Raw genomic sequence first — 11,369 nt, 5'->3', positions numbered from 1 at the left:
ACTCAACAGCTCTTTTAAGAGCCGACCCTCACAAGAGCTACTAGTGAGTCGCTGCAAACCTGCCGTGATCAGCCCTTTCCAGGTAAAGTTTCTAGATATTTAAATCAGTATTTACTCATCAAATGCTCTCCTGGATGGTATGGTAAATTAACTTATTTATAACTGTCTCAATTTGTATGTTTTAAGAACAAGAGTAATTGCACACAGAGTAAGTAGAGACTTTCTTGTTTTTCTGTGCAGAGAAGGAAGATCAGTCCTTATATCAAAGCAAGCTCATCGAAGTCCTTTGTTTAGGGTGAGGAAGGAACATGACCATCTCATGCCCAAAGAAGACAGAAGTCCATTGGTATGTCTTGTGTTGAGGCAATGCTGTAATATGTAGTACAGAATTAAGACTATTAAGTTCTTAAAAAGTTCTTAAAAACTGTTCCTTCTGTTTTTTTTTTTGTTTGTTTGTTTGTTTGTTTTTTTTAGATAAAAGCAGACAGGGAAGCTTTGGAAGATAATGAGTTAATATAATATAATATAGTATAATAGGAATTAAATAGTAAATGTTCTTTAAATTATGTGTAATACCTAGTTTTTTTGGCTTGAAATAAGGCCTTATACTGCACAGACCTAAAACATTGTATTTGTGTTTTAAAACAGATAGCAAGTGAAGTCACTAACAGAAGATCCTAGAGGAAAAACGACTGATGTGCAGCTACGGAGGAACACAAGAGGCAGAAACTATGCATGGCCATGGCTTCTTCATGAGTACGGTAAGTCCTGTGCCTATTCTTAATTCTTGCCTTAAAGTTTTTATTGCAGTATTTTAACAATTTTACATTGTACAGGTTATCACTTGGTTTTTGACCAAATTATGCTCTTGAAACAAGAAACAGAAGAGTATGTTGTCCTGAAAGAAATCAAGGCTCAAAAGAGAGCATGCCTTTCTAAAAGATCTTTTAAAACAGGTTGCTGTTAATATGGGTAAAACAGTTTTTGTTCAGTACTTAGCTTACAGTCTGTGCTGCATTTTTATTATAATATATATATTATGTACTGCTGTTTTGTAAAGTTAAATCAGGAACAGGCAACTCTAGCCCTTTTGCTGTCTCCTTTTTGAGGTGGAGAGTTTACCTCCAACCATAATTGAGCACACCTGAAAATTTTAACCAAAGTCTTCAGGTGTACTTATAGACAGTTATAGGCAGTTGGGTTTGAGGTTGAGGCTAAATCTACAGGACCGTGGACACTGAGGGCCAGAGTAGCCCACCACTGTTTAAATCATGCAGAACATAAGCTGACCTGGCTGTCCATTAAACTACTTAACTTGAATTGTCTGTGTTTTTTTGTTTTACTTTTAGACCAGGACTGAAGAACGCCTGACAATGGGATGTTAAGACTTCTTCCTGTGGTTGAGAAAAAGCTACAGCACATCAGTGATCACATCTTCTGGTCATCAGTTGTACTGTAGAGTACAACTGAACAAACTGTTTAGAAGAAGAAGAACATGAACATGATAGAGACATGTACAGGGAAGAGCAAGAACCCAGTTCAGCTGTGATAATGAATTTTATTTTAAACTCAATATCAAATCTGTTTTCTGGATCATAGTTGACTGGATGGGATTCTGTGGCGCTCATTTGTGCAATAGGAGTAAAGTCTGTGAATGGATTATTATGACGTTAACGTATTTTTGAAGACACGTTTTTATTTATCTTGAATCTCATTTGTCTTTATGCAAATTTCAACCTTATGCTGTATCCTCCAATAAAGTGTTGTGTAATAAATTATGGTGAACGTGGTGTTTGGTAGAGTAAATACAATTTAACTAAGCTGAGTTTATTTCATAATTTAAAAAAATGACATATAATTTCCATGATTGTTTTACTTATTAATACATAAATATATATTACATAAATATTTTCGATCTAATTCATGATATTTGGGACAACAATGCACCAAAAGTTGCATATACTTTCATGTTGTGACAAGGATGGCAGTTTCCAGATAAATAAAGGGAAGGAATGTGAATAAAGAGAGGCTGCAGTGGGTTATACTGATACAAACACTTCAAGCAGAGCTGAAGAAGATCGATGTTGATCATTCTGGTACATCTACTACTGCATTCAAAATGACAGCTGGACATTACTGATGTCAGGCATGTGAGGAGCAAGAAGAGGGGGTGATAATGACATTTTGGCACAGTTTCTTATTTTACTGAATAGTGCATTATCCTTGTGTAACAGTAATAGTGAAGTGTAAATATAAATAGTTTTTAGTTTACTGCCAACACTGGCAGCTGGATAATGGCAAGTTGTTGTGGGTTCATCCATTATATTTATTGGTGTTCATACAAAAAAAAGCAAAGAAATAATCAACTACTATTCAATTAATCAATTATTATTATTATTATTGTATTACAACATTTTGTTATAATATTTCCATATTTCATCAGATGGTCTCACAATACCCATCAAAAACCTATACAAGCATGATGTTAGAATGGAAAATGAGGAAATGATAAAATACTCCAATATTTAAATGTGATTCAACAAAGTTTGTTATCCATGATGAGGAGTACACACCCGTGTAGATTTTAATGCCCTTCCACCCCCAAGGGGCCAGTACCGGCCCCTGGAAGAGCAAAAAAATGCACATTTCAAATGGCTGTAACTCAAAGTCCGGTTAGCGTATCAAAGAGAAAATCAACAGGACAACTGCTTATGCTATGATTACTAAATAATGTTGGGCACAGTTTTCAGACATACATGGAAAGCTGGCATAAAGGTTTTTTAATTAGTGATTACAGTAAAATATTAAATTTCAGCCTGTCCCTCATATATGTAATAAATGTTTGCACAATAAACATATTTAGATATCGAGTTGTCCATTAAAGATCTTATTATTTTAACATTTATCATTTCTTTACTAAACGTTTTAAACTACATTACCCATATGTCTCTGTCATTCTATCAATGAACGGGAAACATGGCGCTGTAGTTCATTGAGAAGCTAGGGTTAGGGTTGGGATCTCGGTAAAGGAGTAATTTCTCACAACATGGAAACACTTTATAGTTAACTTAATGTATGAGTAACGTAATATTCACACTAAAACAAACTTTGTAAGATAAAGCGCCGTTTTATATGGGTTGAAAGGTAGTCCAATCACAGCGAGTTCTGCGATAGAGTCACAGCCAATCACAACACAGCTGAACAGATGCGTCACGCTTACTTGTCCATTTATGGTAAATGACGACAGATCTCCCTCGGTTCCGGCTGACGAGAAAGATTCCTTAAATATATAATTAATCTAATTAAATATAATAAAAATCACATTTTACAACGAAAGACTCCTTTGTGTTTTAAACTGATGCATAAATATATTTGAAAGAGATATAATTGCATCTACTAAAGTGCTTCTAACATTTACAGTAGATATGTAGTATATTAAAGGTATACATTTAATCACTTATTTATACCATTCTTCACCATTTGAACTCTTGGAATTAAAATAAATATAAATAAAAGCATAATGAATGTACTCGATTTTGTAATCACATTCCAATATTTAGTGTCAAAGACAAATGTAGTCCCCAAACTACTGCACAACAGTATAAAAATCAGTTAATTGTGAGAAAAAAATATATCCAGTTACAGAGGCAATCTATTATAGTGAAATATAACTACACAAATCGATATGATGAAGTATTATTTTTACAAACCAAGAGATGAGATAAAATTCCATGTGAAAATATGTTTCTTTAAAGAATAGGGGGGAAAAAATAACATTTTACATTCTCAACTTTAATACAATACAATATTGTGTTTATTGTTCACTTTTACTGTAACTAAATGAAAGGCAAATTCAAATAGTTAATGCATTTTATAAATGTTAAATATTTTCAGCAATAAAATGCTTCTATAAAATACATTCATGGGTATGTTACAGGGTATGTTACATTTACATTATCCAGGTACTGATATAATGATACCATAGATGTAGTTAAGGTGGACATTTACTATAGTGACACTGTAATAAAAGGTTTAATGAAACAAAATGCAAGACATTTTCAAGTCCATCTAAATGAAGAGGTAACAAACTCACAGAATAATGTCCAGAATGTCAATGTGTCATTTCTGTAATACTCTATATCAGCACCAAACAGAATTAAATAAATATTGATTGTTCTCAGAGGGTTTTCCTGAACACTCTCACTAACTTCAATTGTTCGGACAAACACCTGCTATACACACATGCAGAAATACATATTTGACTATAGTCGCAGCATTACTAGAACTTTTACCAAAACTCCGGATGAGCACTGGTGCTTCTTTGATAAAGGCAAGAATATGGAAAAAGATAAATTACTATTTTCAATATTGGTTCTGCACGTTTCAAGGAGATCATAAGGAGGAGTCCACGTGAAGACTTTTAAAAACTGTGACAGAGTGAAGGGTGCACCTCCCCGGACACACCCTAAGCATGACCAAACAACAACACCCAAAGACAGATATGAAGTGGACACCACCAGGAGAATGCAGGGGAAGACATGGAAACGAAGGCCTGAAGAATGTCGGTGTCCCATGGGAAGATGTGGAGAATGTGGTCACAGATTGGATACGTTGGAGGACACTTGTTACCCAATGTGCCCAGCACAGCACTTGATGATGATGTTGTGAGTTCATACATAACCGTAGGATTTCCTTCTGTAAAGAGTGTTGCACAATTAAATGTTAAATGCATTTATGTAATAAGTTCACTGATGTGTGGGCATTTCCATGATTAAAAGTATAGCAAGCTATATTCATATTTTAAAAAATAAAAAATAAAAATAAATAAATAACATGTTTCACATGCAAGCAGGACATTATCAGCAGTGTAAATGATCATGACAAAATAATTGAATATCTGATGTCATGTGACAAGTCAAATGATAATTTCCACTCTTGCAAACAGAGGTAGTTATGAGGTGCGGAGAGACATCATGTATCATTGGAACATTTTGGGCCCAATCTGTAATCATTTTAAAGAATTCAATGGAATTAATATAAACTTTTATGTGTGGGACGTCCAACTGTCCAAGAAGGGGCACAACTGATTTACAAATAAGGTGATAAATATGTACAGGATTTGACTTTAATTTTAATTTACTGTGAGACTATTTAACAATTGCTTGATAAAATGTTTGATAAAGGGTTAAAAGCAACACATACATACCATTGCAATTATTTGCCTTTGCAGCTTTCTGTCTCCTTCATCCATTTCCGAAAGGCCCTTTTTGTCTTTTCAGCTAAAACAAGAGAAAAGAAAATATCATTATTTATAATATATAGGTTTATATATAAATATATATAGGAAAGAAGTTCTTATTGATCTTACAGTTTTGGGATTTAACATTATTAGGCATTAAAAGCATGATAAGTGTTGTGGTTACTCTGTATTTACAACAAAAATCACATTAAAACGACCAATACTGTGGTAAAAAGCATGGTAAGTGTTGTTTTTTACCGTGCTTCTACAACAAATACCATTTTGAAACTACACTTGTACTACTTTGAACCTGATTTGAATATGTTATATATATTGTGCAATATATTGCACGTCACGTGACAGTGTTTAATCACCCTAGTTTAGTATTTAATATAGAAAGCAATGAAAAGCAAAACCTCAGCGGAGGTGACAGATATAATGCAGTGACTGAACATGAGGGAGCTAACGTTAATCTGATTAATATCTGCAAACAGAAAAGACATTATATCAAACATTAGAACAGCGTATTTACGACTACTTACCAACATCCAGCACACGCGAACTGATGCCAAATATCGCGATGTGTTCTGAAGGAGACTTCTTCAGCGTGAGAACGGTCAGGAGTGAGAACGGGTTGACATTCACTGAGTGAATATTATGAAAATAGAATATATATTTCTGGCTAAAAATGTAATCAAACCTTATTTTTATGCAGAAACTAACTCAAAATATTGTCCATAGCAACCAAAACGTAGCAGTTTCACATTATTCTGGCGAGATCAGATAAATCTTTGCAACAACGCGCAAGCGAGTGATTATGTACATTCACTGAGTGAATATTATGAAAATAAATAATATATATTTTTTGCTTAAAATGTAATCAAACCTTATTTTGATGCAGAAAATAAAATATTGTTCATAGCAACCAAAACGTAGCAGTTTCACATTATTCTGGCGAGATCTGAAAAATCTTTGCAACAACGCGCAAGCGAGTGATTATGTACATTCACTGAGTGAATATTATGAAAATAGAATATATACTTGTCGCTAAAAATGTAATCAAAACTTATTTTTATGCAGAAACTAACTCAAAATATTGTTTTTTTTCACTAAAAAGTAGAGAAATGTCCGCCATGTTTTTTGTTCTCACGGCCGGGCTCTCTAAAGTCACGTGACTTGGACGCAAAACAATAGGCAAAAAAAAAATGTAACAGTCATACAATTTAAGGGCCATTATTGTAACCCCTCTACGTTTTGCACTTTGGACCAACGTAGTCAGGATACGTTTTCATATGAGACTGGGTTGATATTATGACCCAGCTCTTTATACAAAGTTGGATATACAAGTATACAATACATACTGTACACTCACATACAGCAATATATACTACATAGTAAATCTCAGCATGATTGCTTGTATCGTTACAAATGTAAACTCGTTTATTGACCAGATCTAATCTGCTTAATATGACTATAAGGCATAAAGGTATTAGGAAATCAGAAAACATTACCATTATCATTTTCTGTAAAGATGCTTTGAAACAATGGTTATTGTAAAAAGCACTATATAAATAAATTTGATTTGTTTTTGCTTAAACAAAATGAAAGAAAAATCACCCAATAACGATAGTTATAAGAAATTCAAATCAATAATTTGAACAAAAAAACATTTAAAAAATAAGTAATTATTGTTATTAATCATAACAGTAAAAAGAGATAATAAATTCAAATAATAATTCAATTGAATAATAATTAATTAAATCATAAATTAAATCAATCAATTGAAGTATTATTGAATTTATTTTAATATTTAAATGTATACTATTCAGTTCTGATACGTTTTCAGAATATACTTCCACGTATTTGCAAACATACTAGCACTGAGCGTCTGCCCAATGCATACATTTATATGTTCAAAACTGATATTCCAGCATTACAGCACTAAAACTCTTTATTTTTCACTTTCGTTTTGTTTCTTTGCACATCCTCTCTTTTGTTGTTTTACAAATCCTTCTCAATGTTGTTATCCACAAATCACCCATTTCCAAAGCACCGCCCTCTTCTCAACCGAAGCCCCCATATTTGCCCGATACTCCCTACAGTGTTTCCTCTGATAGCGTTTTGTGTGTATCTGTGCGCGTATGACAGCAGCCACCTCCATTAATGAGGAGAGATGTGTGTGGGGTGGAACTCTGGAGTCCACGGAGGCCCCATCAGGCGGATCACATGTCCCTAACGAGCAACCTGGCGACGGCAGCGGCACTCACTCTCTGTCTCAGACTCACCCCCACTCGCTCAGCCCCGCACGGCCTTCTGTTTCACCTCACCAGCAGAGTTCACCCAGGGGTCACGGCCCTGCCTTGCACTTCCTGTGAGCGTGGACAGAGAGAGCAACCAGCTATCTAAAGGCATAGCTATAGCTGGTGGAAGACAGATAGAGAAAGCCCGAAAGAGAGAGATAAGCTTACTAACCCCGGGGCTGGGTTTGAAATTAAAAAAGTGAAGGGAGAGTGAAAACACGAGAGAAGGAATGGTTTAAGGAGATAAGAAAGAGGCTCACGGATCAAGGATGAAAAAGAAGGAAGCCTTAAGTGGGAGTGAAAGATCTGATCTGTAAAAATGAGGGTACAAAAAGGCTAGTATGAAAGAGGGGGGTTTCCACATCCTCTCCTTAAACTGTAAATCACGTCCTGTGTACACATACTGTACATGCACACAAATGCACCATATTTTACAGTTTACGCTGATGCACACACTCCTGAGCTTTTCGAATGATGGCTTTTTTGCTCCTACATCTGCTGTCTAAGAAATGGAGCACCACCTGTGGACATTTATTGCTCTTTTATCAGAAAAGACAAATTTTAAATACTAAGGTAGGAAAGGTCCTGGATTCCAATTGGTCAATAGAACTGTGCAAAAAACTCAATATCGCAACCTAACTGTGCATCACTGCAGAGAAGTTTACATATCTAGAATACCAACCTAACAGACGAACTTATTACAAACATATGCATCTTTTTGTGAGTTACAGAGGAGAGAAAGTTACTGCCAGGACCAGAAATGTAAATAAATGTAATGTAATACTGAAATTAATTACTAATAATACTAAAAGTGTAACATATACACATGAAATATTTTACAGAGCACTTCTTTTACTTATTTTAAACTTACTATTCTTATCCTTTTTAGAGTTGCCACACTGAATTCTGTTACATTTTATAAAATGACAACTTATGTGCGCATACAGTAAGTACCCCATAAAACTGATATGCTGTTGATAGACAACACATTTTTGAAATTCTAATAGCTAGAATACTTAACTTTGCAACACAAAAATGAAGCCTTCATGAAGCTTGGCAAAAAAACAAAACAAAGTATAGATAATAACAGACTGCAAGTAATATTTTGGTCAATATAATACAACTTTTCTTTTTATAATCTCTCCTAAGCACCATCACAAAACAGCTCATTTCCAAAGATAAACATCCATTGAAACTCGTTTTCCAGCCTCAATATTAGGTCTACAGACTTTGTAGAAAAGTCTTACAAATTAACCGTGATAACCTCAGTTTCTGTCCAAATATTATAGTTCCTACAGATATTGCTACTCCTGTAAAATCATAGCCATTTGTATTGCATGTCTTTGAAGTAGTGTAAAACGCTTCCTAAATCACTGTTTAATTTTATCTTTTGTATGACAAGAGTACAGTATATTGCTAATAGTATTTTGACAAAAACTGGTTAAATTTGTGTAACTCAAAAACAAAACAAAAAACGCTGGCAAAAAACGTTTTATGTTCATACTACTAAATATTATTACTACTACATTCTATTAATATATTAAATTAAAACCAAAGAGTAAGAAGCTTTCTGAATCAGTGTTTAACATGATATTTCTACAGTATTTATTAATCTTTGTTAATGACAATTTCAGTATTTACTAATACATTTTTAAAACCAAAAGTTGGTAACATTAGCTAATGCACTGTGAAGTAACATGAACAATGAGCGACTGTATTTAGTAACTAACATTAAAAAGATTAATGTTAAAAGTAATGTTAAAAAATGAGACCTTACTGTAAAGTGTTACCTTAAATGATATACTATTTTTATTAGAAATATTCTAAAAAATAAAATGATAAACATTAAAATGAATCATTTTAAATGTTACAAGTGAACTTAGGCATGACCACATTGCATTTAATGCATTTTAAAGATTACATTTAACAGAGTTTTTGAAATGTGTTAATGAAAAATTATTTTAAAGATGAACTTTGAGTATTAGATGACAACAAAGTTATTCCAATCTATTGAAAAGTAGGGGAAATGAGCATGCACAATTAAATTTCTGAACTCAACTGAAAATAAAAAAACTGATATAGCATTAACTGATATAGTACAGTTTATGATGAAACTACTATGGAAACTGGTAAATCTATGGAGCCCCTAAAGGGGCAAAGTGATGGAAAAAATATGAGATGGGAGGAAAAAAATTCAATGCATTTGTGTTCTCTTGTAAATGTTTTGAGTTCCCCCAAGGAACTTTGCATTCGCTTGCAAAATGTTTTGTGTTCCTCCTAAAAACTTTGCATTAGCTCACAAAATGTTTTACATTCCCCCAAGAAACTTTGCTTTCTCACGCAAAGTGTTTTGTGCTCCCCCTAGAAACCATGCGTTCACTCAAAAAATGTTTTACGTTCCCCCTAGAAACTTTGCACTTAGAAACTTTGCGTTTGCTTGCAAAATGTTTTACATTCCCCCGAGAAACTTTGCGTTAGCTCGCAAAATGTTTTACAATCCCAAGAAACTTTGCGTTAGCTCGCAAAATGTTTTACATTCCCCCAAGAAACTTTGCGTTAGCTCGCAGAATGTTTTACATTCCCCCGAGAAACTTTGCGTTAGCTCGCAAAATGTTTTACATTCCCCCGAGAAACTTTGCGTTAGCTCGCAAAATGTTTTGCGTTCTCCCCATAAACTTTGCGTTTGCTCTCAAAATGTTTTGCATTCCTTCGAGAAACTTTGTGCGCGCTCGCTAAATGTTTGCATTGCACCAACGAACATTGTGTTCACTTGCAAAATATTTGCATTCCCCTGAGAAACTTTGCGTTCTCTTGCAAAATGTTTTGTGTTCCCCCTAGAAAATTTGCATTCGCTCACAACATGTTATACGTTCTCCCTAGAAACTTTGCGCTCGCTCGCTAAAATATTTGCATTCATTGTGTTCACTCATAAAGAAAGTTTTGCAGGGGAAATGCAACAATTTGTAAGTGACCGCAAAGTTTCAAAGTACAATGGAACGCAAAATATTTGCAAGAGAACGCAAAAGCATTGACATCATTTTTCCTCCTTTCATATATTTTTTCCCATCACTATGTTCCTTTAGGGGCTCCGTATAAACATGTACCTCAGTGTTACCCCACAAAAAGTGAGCTCTAAATATTACAGGTTAATTCAACTACAAAAATGAGAACTTACTACACCACAAAACAATCAGTTCACTTTTAAGAGAAGGGGACGAGTAACGCACACGTCCTTGAGAACTCGCATTACGTTATGCTACGCTATGCTAATGCAGTCATCCCTCACAGTTCCTCCTGTGCAGCTCACATACCTCCGTCTTCTCCGTTCAAACATGACTACCTCCCCACTGCTTCTCTCTCTCACACACACTTCCTTCAGCTGAATTTAAATTGGGTGGAACAGCTGAATTTGTAACAGCGGCGACAGTAATGCTAATGGCGGGTAATAATGGCCGCCTCGGACACGTCAGCATTAGTGAGGGCGCTAGCTGAAATATAGCCAGCGACGAAGATCTAAATCTGCTTAGCATTGATTTTGCTGTTTTGATGAAAATGCACACTGGACCTAGAGGGCTCTCTTAAATCAATTGCGCTTCTCAGAGTGGGACCCCGCAGCAATTTGACGGACAGGCGGCGCACCGAGTCTCCAGACGGCCTAATCGCGGCCGGGAGCGCTTAACGACGCCAGCGGTGTTCATGTTACACGCAGATATTGTGTATGTATTGAACGCCACGCGTTTACCTGGTCTAAGTGATGAGTGTGAGAAGGTAGAGAGAGTTGGGACTCAGCGTTTTGGTTTGGGGGAAGCGAAACGGCAGGAAGACGGGCC

At 35.1% G+C, this 11,369-nt stretch overlaps 1 long non-coding RNA gene across 1 annotated transcript; it reads left to right on the top strand.

Moving 5' to 3' along the window:
* The first annotated feature begins 256 nt into the window (after nucleotides 1-256).
* Nucleotides 257-2,192, top strand: LOC137010477 (uncharacterized). Its single transcript, XR_010893374.1, has 3 exons — nucleotides 257-346; nucleotides 649-761; nucleotides 1,350-2,192. It is a non-coding gene; the product is annotated as an uncharacterized lncRNA (long non-coding RNA).
* The last annotated feature ends 9,177 nt before the right edge of the window (nucleotides 2,193-11,369 follow it).

The sequence above is a fragment of the Chanodichthys erythropterus genome, chromosome 3 (genome assembly GCF_024489055.1).
Source record: "Chanodichthys erythropterus isolate Z2021 chromosome 3, ASM2448905v1, whole genome shotgun sequence".
Classification (NCBI taxonomy): Eukaryota; Metazoa; Chordata; class Actinopteri; order Cypriniformes; family Xenocyprididae; genus Chanodichthys; species Chanodichthys erythropterus.
The sequence above is the reverse complement of the archived record's forward strand: the minus strand, read 5'-3'. Positions and strand labels throughout refer to the sequence as shown.